Below are 14,867 nucleotides of genomic sequence, written 5' to 3'. Positions count from 1 at the left end.
CTTGCAGCTTTGGATCCAAAAGGGGCATGTAACAGTATATATTTTATATATTTACCTGTACATATTCTTGCCCTTCCAAGGCATCTTTACTAATTTCTTCCAAGTGTAGAATGCTGATAATTTAGCTTTATCGTCTTTAGTTTTATGGTGTGCTTAGTTTAGTGTTTCTATCTCTTTCTTCTTGAACTTTTTATGTATTTTGACTTCTTATCTCTTGACTAAAACCAAAGGTTTTCTCTCCCATGATTTCCCATGATTCCTTGTTTGATCTAAATACACAGGCTCCTACATCTTGGTCATGCACTTTATGTCCATGCAACAGAAAACTAAGAGAAGAGCTGATATGAGAAGAAGAAAAATCAGAGGGTAAAGAGGAAGAATGTAAATAAGAGCAATGTCTAATATAGCTGGCACTCTGGCTTTGTTATTATACTGGTGATGGGTGGAAAAAAGACTGTATTGCCCTTCTTAGGGCTCATTCTACACTCGCAAGCATGAAAATAGTAAGTCGGTCATGCCTTGGAACATACTATTTTAGTGTTTGTCATGTACTATATTGTGAATATGTATTCCTGGCGAAGTTTTAATTATTTTTTCTTCTGTTAGAGGCATTTTCATCAACTTTTGATTGTTTTGTTATAACCCTAATAAAGATGGGTCAACTCTTCTATCATGTTATGAACACATCAAATAATACTTTTGACTCTTGAGATTTTCTTCTCTAGAGTCTTTAGGGATCGTTGGTATAATATGGGGGAGGAGTCTGCACCACATCTTTGCCGGTATTGTGAATTTATTGAAAGCCTATGGAATTGGCGTGTCAAATATGAGTACAGAGGTGAGGTATGCTTCTTGCCTAAGAGACTCATCAAACAGAATCCATTGAGTAGGAGTAGGTGATGAAAATTTGTAGGCAATGTTGGTTGTTGCTAGCCTGGTGGGCTGTTTGGAAGGGAAAGCACAGTCACACTTTGAGTCTTCCTGCAAGATTTTACCGTTAACATGTTTATTCTTTCCCATGTACTTTTGTGCGCAACCCTTCAGAGGCCAGACTTTCATGACTGGGACCACCTCTTGTTTCACATCCTAAATTGAATATAATGGCCGTGGGTAACTTGTAGAAGTTTGTCTCTTCTGATTATGCTTTAATCAAGTGCTTTTATTCTTCTCAAAACTAACAAGCATGCAGGCAGACACACAGGCAAACATCCATCAAATAGGATTTTAGGTCTTTTCTTTTCTTTTGAAATCTTGCCATACAGGTGATTTACATGCTTGATTTTATAGCAATCAACTCTTGGAACGCAATCCATACAAGTAGGTTGTAATGAAAAGAGGCGGAAGCACCAATAGAGCAAAAGCACTCTTTAAGAGTGACCACAAGAGCCAAGAACACAAACACTAAAGGTGTACACACAAAACTCACAAAAGTAGAAAATGACTTAAAGTCATAAGTTGAATATTATTGAAGAAAGAAAGAGAAGGGTGAAAACCCAATACCTTACAAGAGGAAAACCTCCTCTATTTATAGAGGAGGGAGTCATAAGAAGGGGACCACAAGGGCTCCCATGTAGTCGTTGGGAGCCCCAACGGTCATAAATCTGACCGTTGGGGCCCCAACGACTACATGTGTGGGGCCCTTGTGGTCTTACAAAAAGCTGAAAATAAAAAGAAAAAATATAAAAAGAAAAAAAGATTACATGTGGTTTTACCAAAATACCCCTATCGGGTATTTTGAAGAAAGAAAAAGAAAAATTGTATATATATACATATATGTATATATATACTTATATATATACGTATGTATATATATATATATAAGTATATGTATATATATATACATAATTTAACACACCCCCTCAAACTTTACGGGGAGAAGACCGAAAGTTTGCCAAGAAGAAACATAAATCGTGGAGTTGGGAGCGCTTTGGTGAAGAAGTCAGCTAGTTGATATTCTGAAGTGACGTATGGTAATGTGATAGTTCCTCTGAGGAATTCATCTCGAACGTAGTGGCAATCCATCTCGATATGCTTGGTCCGTTCGTGAAACGTATGATTGCTTGCAATGTAGATCGCACTTTTGTTATCACAGCAGAGCTTGGTGGGTGAGGAGATGAGAACACCCATGTCCCCAAGGAGTCCTCTGAGCCACACAATTTTCATTGTTGCCATTGTCAAAGCCCGATATTCAGCTTCAGTGGATGATAGAGAGACCTTTTGCTGCTTCTTACATCTCTACGAGATGAAAGATTCCCCTCAAAAAATGCAAAGACCAGTAATTGAGATACGATCATTGGGATTTCCTCCCCAGTCAGCATCAGTAAAAGCAGTTAATTCAAGAGATGAGGAAGAGAATAAGAAGAGTCCCTTGGAGATGGTATTTTTGATGTATCGCACAATTCTCATTACGGCTGCCATATGAACCGAAGTAGGTGCATGTTGAAATTGGTTTGCTACATGAACCGCATGAGCTATATCTGGACGTGTGATGGATAGATAGGTGAGGGATCCAATTAATTGACGGAAGGGGGTTGGATCCTCAAGAAGAACTGTAATAACCTTAATTTTTAGGTTTTTATTCAAATATATTATGATATATATTTCATAACAATGTGATTTGGGCCCGGGATCCAAGTCGCGGGTCCGGGATCCATAAAGGGGTCTTTATATATGTATTTATCTCGTAAAACATATATGTAATTACATAAGTGCAAAAATTTTCAATTAGGCGAATTATTTAAGAGATAACTACGTATATAATGTATGTATGGGCTTGGGATCCACATTTCGGATCCGATACCCAGATAGGATCCATTTGGATATAGGTAAAATACCCTATATATTCGTATATCTGATTAAATATATATAAAAATATATATTATATGAGTTTTTTTAGGGGATCCACGATTGGATCCATTTGGATCCAATCCATGGATCCATACCAAGTGGGAGGCAAGGGTCCGGTCGGGTTTGGATCCTGAGCCGCAGGTTGCAGACCCGGACCCGACCCTCTCGTTAAAAGAAAAATTTAAAAATTTTAATTTTAAGGCCAAGAAGCTCTTGGACCCGGGTCGGACCCGACCCGGATCCGTAACCCGATAGGGTTTTTAAAACCCTATATCGGGTTGTTTTGTTTTAAAAAGAAGGAAAAAACATGAATCGTGCCTAGGGCACGATTCCTGCCCTTTCTAAAGGAGGAAAGGATGGAAAGGGAGGGGGGGTCGGCTGGCGTAACCGATCCCCACCCATCTCGGCTGGAAAGGGGGGGGATCTAACGATAAAAGGGAGTGGAGAGGGGGTCTCTTCCCTCGTCTCCCTCGTTTCTCCCTTCCCTCATCTCTCTCTTCTCTCGTTTTTCTCCCTCTCTCGTGTGGGCGACCTTTGAGGAGGAGGTCGCCGGAAACCAGCACCCACCAACAGCCACTGCAGCCACGGTGGGTACCCCTGTCACAGCAGCCGCAAGGGACGCGACTCCAGCCTCCGATCGCCTGAAAATTCTTCAAGAGGTACGGGCTCGCTTTTTTGAAATCGGGTGAGAAAGGGGGTATAAACTGGATGTTATGTAAAATTTTTGTTGGGAAATCTCATTTTTGATATTCTGTGAGTTTTTCACATGCTCCTTGAGAAGGAGTTATTTTCAGCAAGCAAGGGAAGTTTCAGCTCGAATGGGTTAGAGTTGCAGGATGGCTTTTTGAAACCATTAAGAATCGGGTTCCTGGGTGTAAAACTGATTTTTAAATTAGATCGGTGATTTAATATAAGTTGGGTATCACTTGTTTTGTTGGGAGTTCATGATTAGGTTATAAATACATTGATTTTTCTTGTTGTATGATGTCCAAATTTGTGGATTTACCCTGATTCCAATTTAAAGCTATTTAGATTTTTTTTAGCATGTCTCAATGTACTTGGATGGGTTCACGATTTGAGGTATTTCAACATACTAAAACCTTATTTGATTGTTCACCTGTTAGTTTGAATCCCTTGTTGCATAATGGACGTAGGGTATGTATGAGTAAGGTCTGCCAAGAATGTGATGTAATGGGATACACGCATAGTAGGATCCTGTTATGACAGGATATACTGATTCTTTTTATTTCAGGTATTCGGTACAAAGCGTGATCTGTGGTTTTGGTAATGGGGCGATTGTTGTCATAAGCTCTCTACCCTAGCAAGTTACCGTGACTGTTTCATCTAGATATGCATGTTTCTCATACTTAATGAGCATCCGTAGGATTTAAATTATGCCTTCTTGTTAATACATTCATTTTATTGTTTAAGATGCATATAGATTTATTTATCATCTTCATATAAGGGGTTCTATTATAACCATGAGTGGTCCAGTAGGTGTTATTTAACACAAGCATGTAATTAAATTGATTCTGAACTTCTGGTTATGGATATATATATTGACGCGGAGTTTTGAGGGGATTTATTTTTCTAATTGTGCATAAGCATACCTCATGTTCTGAAATTTTTCTTTGGTATTTCTGTGGGTATGCTGCGGGTGCCTGGCAAACCCAGCTGAACTGGACTCGACTGGGCAGGCCTCGGCCCCACACGGCCTAGCCTATTGGCTGGTTCGAGGCAGTGGGCAGGCCCCTGCCAGTCCTGGCCCTGTTCAGCTAGGCCTCGACAGGCTGGACCGGCATGTCGAGCCTGCTGAACTGAGTAGAGTGGGCATCGGCTGGAAAACACAAAAATGGTGGTCTTCAACAAATGCACAAATAACTCACAAACAAGTGTCTATTGGAGACACTACAAGCATGACCCTTGAAAGGGTATAAAGGGAAGAACACTTGAAAAATAAATAATACTTTATTCATGAACAAAATGCTTAAGAAGCATGGTTATTTACATTGAAGGGGTTCACCCCTATATATACAAAAAAAATGGGAGAGAGAGGAGAGCTCATTTTGAGCTCTCCAAAAAGAGACGTTGGATTCCAACCTCTTAATATAGCTGTTGGACTACAGTCCAACAGCATTTATTATTATAGCTGTTGGACTATAGTCCAACAGCATTTATTATAGCTGTTGGACTACAGCTACTTGCACAGTCAAGTTCCAACAGGAACTTGACTGGATCAAAATATCTAGTTTCTATTGAACTAGATGCTAAAAAAGAAAATAAAAAAATAGAAAAAGAAAATAATAAAAGAAAATATAATAATATTAAATAATATATATATATATATATTGCAGTTTACATTTTAACACTCCCCTTCAAACTTACGGTACAATGAGCGAAAGTTTGTCTAAGAAGAAGTGAAATCTGGGAGCAGCGAGAGGCTTGGTGAAGAAGTCTGCTAATTGATATTCTGATGTAACATATGGCAGATCAATGGTTCCATGTAAGTATTCCTCTCTGACATAGTGACAGTCCATCTCAATGTGTTTAGTGCGCTCATGGAATGTCCGATTGCTTGCAATGTATATCGCACTTTTGTTGTCACAACAGATCTTTGAAGCTTGCGTTGCTTTAGCTCCCATATCCGCTAGCAATCGTCTGAGCCAAACAACCTCCATAGTGGTGGTTGCCATGGCTCTGTATTCAGCTTCGGTGGAGGAAAGAGAGACTTTCTGCTGCTTCTTGCACCTTCACGAAATTAAGGTTTCACCTAGGAACACACAAAAACCAGTAGTTGAGTGCCTATTATTGGGATCACCTCCCCAGTCAGCATCAGTATATGCAATTAAATTTAATGAAGATGAAGCAGACAAGAAGAGTCCTCGTGAAAGAGAGGATTTTAAGTATCTAATAATACGCAAAATCGCTCCCATGTGCACGGAGGTGGGAGCATGCTGAAACTGACTGATTGTATGAACCGCATGAGTTATATCTGGCCTAGTAATGGAAAGATAAGAAAGAGCTCCAACAAGTTGTCTATAAGGAGTAGGATCATCAAGAAGTTCTCCATCATCAATTTTTATTTTAACATTGACAACTTCTGGAGTGTCTACTTTCTTATCATCTGTAATTCCAGACCTGGAAACGATATCAAGAGCAAATTTAGATTGAGATATCAAATACCCCCGAGGGGAATAAGCAACTTCAATGCCTAAAAAATATCTTAATAAACCTAAGTCAGTCATTTCAAAGTGAGTTTTAAGAAGAGATTTGATATTTGCAACTCCCTGTTTGTCGCCTCCGGTGATGATCATATCGTCCACATAGAGAAGAAGAATAATGATGCCTGCATCAGATTTCTTAACAAACAAAGCAGTGTCAGTTAAACAAGGTTGAAAACCAATATCAAGCATAACATGACTAAATCGGTCATACCAGGCTTTTGGAGCCTGTTTAAGACCATAAAGAGCTTTTTGTAGACGAAGAGCTTTACCCTTAGGGATACTAATACCAGGTGGGGCTTCCATGTATACTTATTCAACGAGATTCCCATTCAGGAAAGCATTTTTGACATCTAATTGAAAGATAGGCCATGTTCTAATGGAGGCCAAGGTTATTAAAGTTCTAACAGTGGTCATACGGGCCACAGGAGCAAATGTTACTTCATAATCGATGCCATACTCTTGAGCATATCCTTTTGCTACTAAACGGGCCTTATATCTTTCCAGGGTCCCATCACTTTTGGTTTTGACTTTGTATACCCACCTACAACCTATAGGTTTCTTACCCGGAGGAATATCTTGTATCGTCCAAGTATTGGTCTTTTCTAGTGCATCCAATTCTATTTTCATGGCTTCTATCCATTCTATATGATTTTTTGCTTGAGAATAGGATGATGGTTCAACATATGATTGTATTAATGTAATGGCGGCCCTATACGTGGGTGAAAAAGATTCATAAGACACAAATTTTTCTGGAGGTTTAGAGATTCTAGACGTTCTTCTAGGTGAGACTTCAGAGTATTTTTGTAATGCACATGGAAAATTTTGCTCTCTACGTCTTTAATATTGTAGACTAACATCCCAATGGATTTGCTCTTCATTATCATCATTTTCAACAACAATAGGACTTTGATCATTGTCAAGGTCACATCCAACATCACATTCATTGGATTTTGAAGTTGGATCAATTAAAAACGAGTATTCAGTGACATCCTTAGATTTTTCAAATTCAAAGCTTTCTTTTTCTAAAAAAGATACATTTCTTGACACATATAATTTGTCATTTTGAAAATCAAAACACCTGTAGCCTTTTTTATTATCAGCATATCCTAAAAAGGCACATGGGATTGCACGAGGAGAGAGTTTGTCATTTCTGTTGGTGAAAACAAAACATTTGCATCCAAAGTCTCTTAATCTAGAATAATCTGGAGTTAAATTAACAAGTTTTTCTATTGGAGTTGTATTCTTTAATGAGAAAGATGGCATCCTATTAATGAGGTAGGTGGCAGTTAGGACCGCTTCAGCCCAAAAATTTTTTGGAACTTGATTTGCAATTAGCAATGTCCTAGTAGTTTCCATAATGTGCCGATGTTTGCGTTCGGCTAGGTCATTCTGTTGTGGAGTGTGTGGACATGATCTTTGATGTGTAATACCATGTAAATTGAGATAGTCTTTGAATTCGTTGGACATAAATTCTCCTCATGAATCAGTGCGAAAAACAGAAATATCATTTTGAAACTTATTTTTAACCATTTTATGAAATATTTGGAAGTTAGCAAAGACATCAGATTTATGTTTAAGAAAATAAATCCATGTCTAAAAAAGTTATCAACAAAAATGACATAATATGTATAACCACCTTTGGAAATGACTGGTGCGGGGCCCCAAACATCCGAATGTATTAACTCAAGTGGTCGTGAGGAAACAAAAGTTCTACTAAGAAATGGTAACCTTTTCATTTTGCCAAGAATGCAGTCTTTACAAGAAAAATTTTCAGAATTACAAAATTTTTCCAAACTTGGAAAATATTGAATTTTAGACATATGAGGATGGCCAAGCCTTTTGTGCCATAAATCCAATTCTAATTTTTTAATATTATAACAAAATGCATTCTTGGGTAATTCCAAAAAGTCCATGTAATAAAATCCTCCTTCTCTATGGCCTTCCCCAATCAGCTTCCCTGACTGGCGATCTTGTACCCAACAACCATGAGAAGAGAAGGAGATATTACATCCATAATCAGATATTTGCGAGACAGATAAGAGATTCAAATTAAGTTTAGGGATATATCTAACTTCTGGGATAAAAAATCTTTTGGATTTTTGAAGATTTTCAAAACATCCTATTCCTTTTACTTCGAGAGATGTGCCATCGGCTGTAAAAACCTTTGACACACTTGAGTTTTTTTTAAGACATTCGGATAGACTATTAACATTTGGGGTCATATGAAAAGAAACACTAGAATCTAAAAGCCAAGGAAAGTTACCTGGACCGGAGAAAGATGCAACTGCCGCTCCAGTTGAGGCTTCGGTTGAGGAGGATACTCCTTTGAGAAGAGGTTGAAGGATTTTCATCAGTTGAGCCATAGACACAGGTGCATCTTGATCTTTTGACTCGGATTCAACAGATGCAACTCTTTTTTCTTCTCTTCTTTTTAACTTTGGACATTGAGGCCTATAGTGCCCCGGTTCATGACAATGATGACAAATAACTTTTCTTTTATCAAAGTCGCCGTTTTGCCTTCCAAAATGAGGCGGCTTGTAAGTACGAGTATGATTCACCGGTCTAGATACAGCTAAAACAGAGTCATCATCAACTTTTGGAGTACTTTTTCTAAGTCTATTTTCCTCCATAGTGAGCTCTTCTATAGTATCAACAATAGAAGGAATTTTTCCACGATGTAAAAGGGCCGATTTGGTGGATTCAAACTCCGGCCTTAGACCATTCACAAATTGATAGAAATGTTCCATATCGAGTTGCTTTTGGCGAAGCTCGATGTCTTCGGCACAATGCCATTTGGGCTCAAGAAGAGCCAACTCTTCCCAAAGTTCGGACAACTCATTATAATATTCTCGAATAGTTTTATCTTTTTGAGTCAATGTCCGAACTTTATCTTGTAAATTGCATACATGTGCAATATCTTTAAGGGAATACATGTTTTTGAGGTATTCCCAAGCCTTATCGGCATGCTCAAACTTAGCTACACTAGAGCATTTTTTAATGTCTATGCTATTGATGAGCCATGACATAATTTTTGCATGCCCTATCCTCCATTCTTTCCATTTCTTTTCATTAGTGGCTAACGCCTTACTCTTCTCTTCTTCCGTTAGAGGAACCTCTTTATCACCCTCTTTCTTGGTAAGAGATAGTTTAGGTTCCAAATCAGAACCATCCACTATACCCCATAAACCTTTTCCCTAAATGTGGTGCTTCATAATCGAAGCCCACATTACATAGTTAGTATCATTTAGCTTCATAGGAATGATGGTGATCTTATCATTGTCATCCATCTTTTACAAGGGTAAGAGAGGAATAAATAGGAGGAGAGAGAGAAAAAAATAAAAAGAAAAGAAAAAGAGTAGACAAAGGAATAAGAGAGGATACAAAACCAAATTTTTTTTTGTAGCACAAGTTCGCCTTTCTTCAAACAAATCTTCTTGAGCCAAGAACAAGGTGATGAAACACCTTTTGTAAATGTGGCACGGAAATCGAGGCGGAAGCACTTCAAGATCTAAGGATTTCGTAGCTTTGATACCATGTAATAAAATGGCGGTCTTCAAAAAATGCACAAATAACTCACAAACAAGTGTCTATTGGAGACACTACAAGCATGACCCTTGAAAGGGTATAAAGGGAAGAACACTTGAAAAATAAATAATACTTTATTCATGAACAAAATGCTTAAGAAGCATGGTTATTTACATTGAAGGGGTTCACCCCTATATATACAAAAAAAATGGGAGAGAGAGGAGAGCTCATTTTGAGCTCTCCAAAAAGAGACGTTGGATTCCAACGTCTCTTAATATAGTTGTTGGACTACAGTCCAACAGCATTTATTATTATAGTTGTTGGACTATAGTCCAACAGCATTTATTATAGCTGTTGGACTACAGTCCAACAGCTACTTGCACAGTCAAGTTCCAACAGGAACTTGACTGGATCAAAATATCTAGTTTCTATTGAACTAGATGCTAAAAAAGGAAATAAAAAAATAGAAAAAGAAAATAATAAAAGAAAATATAATAATTGTTGAGAATAGGTGGTTTTAAGTAGAGTTATCTTTCTTTAAGGTGCTTTTTGTAATTTAGTTCTTTATAATGGGGCTGTATTGTAATTAGGTCTTTAAGCCTCTCTCTATTTAACATAGAGAGAGGCCCTAATCTAAGAGATGAGTTCTGAGGTTTTCTTTGCAGCCGTCTCTCTCTCTTCTCTCTCTCTCTCTCTCTCTTCTCTCTCTTCTCTCTCTTTCTTCTCTCTCTCTCTCTTCTCTATCTCTAGGGTCCAGGCTATCTTCTACATGGTATCAGAGTTGTACCGACCGTGGGAGCGTGATCGAGCGTGATTGTGGGAGCGTGATCGTGGGAGCGTGATTGACCGTGACGAGGGAGCGTGATCGAGTCTGATCAAGGCTCGATCGATCGTGGAGGCCATCGTGATCATGATTCAATACCTAATCAGATCTTGATTAAGGCCACCAGATCTGTCAACAGATCTAATGAGTAAAAGGAAAAATACCTAATCAGGTCAGCGATGAAATTTTTTTTCTGGATCTGTTGACAGATCTGATCACGAAGTCGGTCGTGGATGCTTGCTGTGAGTTCTCAGCTCCTTGTCGTGGATGCTTGCTGTGAGTTCGCAGCTTCTTGTTTTATCGTTTCATGACTACCTACTGTCTCGGTTTTGTGGCTACCTATTGGGAGTTGATTGTTGTTGGTATAGTATACACTGAACATGTTGTGAGATACTGCTATAGTTGTTGTTGGGAGTCTGATTACTGTTGGTGATTCTACATATGGTTGGGGCCCTGCTTTGTGTATCCTGATATCGTGGTTGTGTGGAGTTTGATTGGTGTTGGTACTCTTTGCACTGAAAATGTTGTGATTTCAGGTCGTGACTTCCTGCTTATTTTTTCTCTCCAGCAATCCAACTCTTAGTGGTGTTGCCCGAAAAAAAATGAATGACGTATTGTCAAACTGTATATGCCTGGGGAGCTGCCCCTGTTATGGAAAAATTTTTCTGCATATGCAGAAGTCGTGTTAGCTGTGAATCACTAAAGTGTTGAATTATTTGTCTGCTTGTGGGCTGCTGCTCACTACTGTAGTGGGGTTTTTTTTTATTGTTGTTCGTAAGTGAACAACTGCTGGTTGGAATATCAGTTGGCGTGTGGGTGTAACACGCGGGGTTTTTTTTTTGGTTAGTGTGGAGACTGTCCAGTTTTTTTTTACCTGCAGTATGGCTGAAACTTCGAAAGGTGATTCAAAATTGGAACATATGGGAGAATATAAGGCATTTTGCCAATCCCTTTTCGTACGGCTCGTCTGTGAGGTTAAATGAAACCAACTATGCCAGGTGGTCCAGAACATTTATGATGTCGGTATCTGGACACCGTAGAAAACATATCTTGTTGGAAGATGGACCCACTGAAAAGGTGGGAAAATATGTTACCTGGGATGAAGATAATGACATAGTCATGTCATGGATTATGAATAGTGTCGAACCCCATATTGCAGATGGTTTAATTTATTATAATACCGCCAAACAGATGTGGGACAATCTGCGAGATACATACTCACAAGAAACTAATGTGAGTCGTATCCTATAAGTCGAACAGGAAATATACAATTTACAGCAGGGAGATCAAACCTTGGCCCAGTACTATGCCTCTGTAAAAGCTGCTTTTGAAAGACTTAATGCTCACAGACCTCTCTGTTGTTCGAAACAAAAGGATCATCAAGAACAAACTATGGTTGCTAGGTTTCTTACAGGTTTATCTTCAGAATTTTCTGTTGCAAAAGTCCAAATGTTGACTGGGTCGGATGTGCCTACTCTTGCTGAGGCATATAACCGTCTAAGCAGACTTGCTATATCTCTTCCACATTCTCAGCCTGTGACTCAGTCTTCTGCTTTAGTTGTCTCATCTGGTTATGGACGTGGAAATCTTCATAACATCAGAGGACGAGGTCGCGGCCGAGGTGTGGGAGGCAGAGGAAAGCTTCAATGTACATTCTGTGGAAAATCTGGACATTTAGAAGATCGTTGCTGGGATAAGCATGGCCGACCAACCTCATCTTCATCAAAGTCATATGCTCGTAGAGCTAATACTACTTCTCTCGAGGCAACAAAAAGCACCTTAAAGAAAGATAACTCTACTTAAAACCACCTATTCTCAACAATAATATTAAATAATATATATATATATATATATATATATATTGCAGTTTACATTTTAACAGCTGCGGGTGCCTGGCAAACCCAGCTGAGCTGGACTCGGCTGGGCAGGCCTCGGCCCCACACGGCCTAGCCTATTGGCTGGTTCGAGGCAGTGGGCAGTCCCCTGCCAGTCCTGGCCCTGTTCAGCTAGGCCTCGACAGGCTGGACCGGCCTGTCGAGCCTGCTGAACTGAGTAGAGTGGGCATCGGCTGGAAAACACCTAGTTTTCGGTGGGTCTGGCAGTACTTGCCAAGTGCTGGCAGATTCCACCTGAGAAAAAAAAAAAAGTGATGTTAGTCCAAAGATAAGTGTGGTGTGCTGTTCTTTTGAATTCTAGTTTCCTGTTAAGAGGGTGCATTTGAGTACATGTTAAGGAATAGGATTGTTACTTGACAGAATATGTTGAAGGTAACATTGGTGTACTTATACATTTAACTTATGAATAGGTCACGTGTGTTATCACTTGAATACTCATATACTTGACTAAAATGTGTAGTGTATAAGGGTGAGCATAAGGTATGAATATGTGAGTAAAGCGTGTATATGACAGGAATACTTGCATTAACTGAAATTTATGAGTTTCGCATGATTGTTCACATGTTATAATTGAAATGATGCATTGGTCAGGAATTGTGCAATGAATGAAAATATGCCTTGCATGTTGGTGTGAGAACTCATGCTCATGTATTTAAATATTATTGATTTTGTCGCGGATGAATGTGCAATGAAAAGTGTGTGAAAAGAATGCATGAGTGACATACTCTTTATGGTTTTGCTTATGAATGCAGTGATGATCAAATTGGATCATCAGGGGCTGGGTGAGCCTCGAGAACCAGTCGTTCTCTGTTTTAGTTATCTAGATTGCATTGCAACAAATCAAATGTGATATTATTTTACTGCATTTTTCTATGTTCTCACGGGTTGTGGTCCCGTGAAAAGCTTAGCATGCTGATGTGCAAGCTTATATTATTAATTCTGCATGTAAATTTGCAAATGTAAAAGGAATGAAGTAATAACCAGATAAAAGGAAATAAAGAACAGTGTAATTCACTTTTTCTTTGATGTCCTTGCTGTAGCGTGGGAATCTTGGATATTGCAATTTAGGGGAAACCGTGAGGATACAAAAACTCTGTGTGCGTTTTGTTACCCCTGAACCCGATATTGAGGTTCTTCTCCTGGCCACGGTTTTAGGGAGAATCCGCCACTTTACCCATGAGTGGTGTGTTAGTCACAGTTGTGAGTTTGTTTGGTATACCAAGAAAGTGGCGCCAGTGGATGCTGTTTTCCTTGGTGTCCCCGACTTTGGATGCTGTTTTCCAAGGTTCCGATGGATGGTGTTGTTTCCTGATATCGGTCGAGGGCCAAGTTTGGAACCCGGTAAGAAAATACAAATTGTGTGTGAAGCTACCCCGGGAACCCTACTTGACCTCGGGGATTGTACCCGTTTGGTGTATCTGTGGGCAATGATAAATTAAAAAGAGGAACTTAAGGATTGTGTGCATTTAATAGGACATGCATATGGAAAGAGGAAAACTTTAATGGAAGATAATAAATGGTTCATGCATTGTACATAAATCATGCATATTCTTGCTCTGCATTAGTTCATACATGTTTACATGTTCACTTAGTTGTTTATGTTGATCATCGTATGATGTTGATCTATTTTACATTTAATTGCCTTATGGATTAAGTTGTGATCAATGTTGCATATTTTGTGTTCCCTCCTGTTAAATGTTAATTATGCATGAATGGTTAATTGACTTAGGAATTGACTATAATCGTATTCCTCAAAATATTACATGGATCTTATTTATGCTCTTTTTCTTATTTGATTCATTAGGAAAACCTGTACGCAGAATTCTTTGGATTTCTGACCCTCTTATTTTATTGGTTTTTTCCAGGCATAGGTGATCAGTGAAGTCGACTCGCTTCTGAGGGATACGAGGGTCACAATTGTTTCAGACGGCTTCACTTACGGACAGAGTGGCTCTACTTGTGTTTTATTTTAGTTCTTCTGATTTCCTACAATTTGATATTTCACATGACATTGAACATGTTACTCTTATTGATTCATTAATAAAAGAGTTCAGTGGATTGGTTATAATTGATAAATGTAAGTTGCTTTGTGGTGAGTGGTTATCCAACTCAAATTGGAACTATAGGGACCCCAGGTCTCTGGGAAGTTTTCCGCGACTCTTAAAAAAAAAAAAAATATTCCGCATTTTTCAAAGGTAGGAGTTGGGGTCGTTACAAGAACACCATCTTTAAGTCTCAGTTTTGCATTGATAACTTCGGGAGTCTCAACTTTCTTTTCATCAGATATTCCTGATTTGGTACAAATTTCTGCAGCTAATTTCATTTGAGATAGGATGTATCCTCGCGCGGAATAAGCCACTTCAATTCCTAAAAAATATCTCAAAGTATCCAAGATCACACAAATCAAAAGTTTCTTTTAACATAGACTTTACATCATTTACCCCCTTTTTGTCATTCCCAGTGATGATCATATCATCAACATATAGCAGAAGCATAACAATGTAGTCACCTGTCTTCTTAACAAAAAGAGCAGTGTCAGTATAGCAAGAAGAA

The 14,867-nt window shown here is 38.8% G+C and overlaps 1 protein-coding gene across 1 annotated transcript in view; it reads right to left on the bottom strand.

Annotated features, from left to right (window-relative positions):
• The window catches only part of LOC149848322 (phosphatidylserine decarboxylase proenzyme 3-like), a 227,461-nt gene that overhangs the window by 144,330 nt on the left and 68,264 nt on the right, over positions 1 to 14,867 (bottom strand). The gene's annotated exons all lie outside the window — the stretch shown is intronic.

Source organism: Nuphar pumila, chromosome 1 (assembly GCF_984573655.1).
Source record: "Nuphar pumila chromosome 1, dmNupPumi1.hap1.1, whole genome shotgun sequence".
NCBI classification, from domain to species: domain Eukaryota; kingdom Viridiplantae; phylum Streptophyta; class Magnoliopsida; order Nymphaeales; family Nymphaeaceae; genus Nuphar; species Nuphar pumila.
The sequence above is the reverse complement of the archived record's forward strand: the minus strand, read 5'-3'. Positions and strand labels throughout refer to the sequence as shown.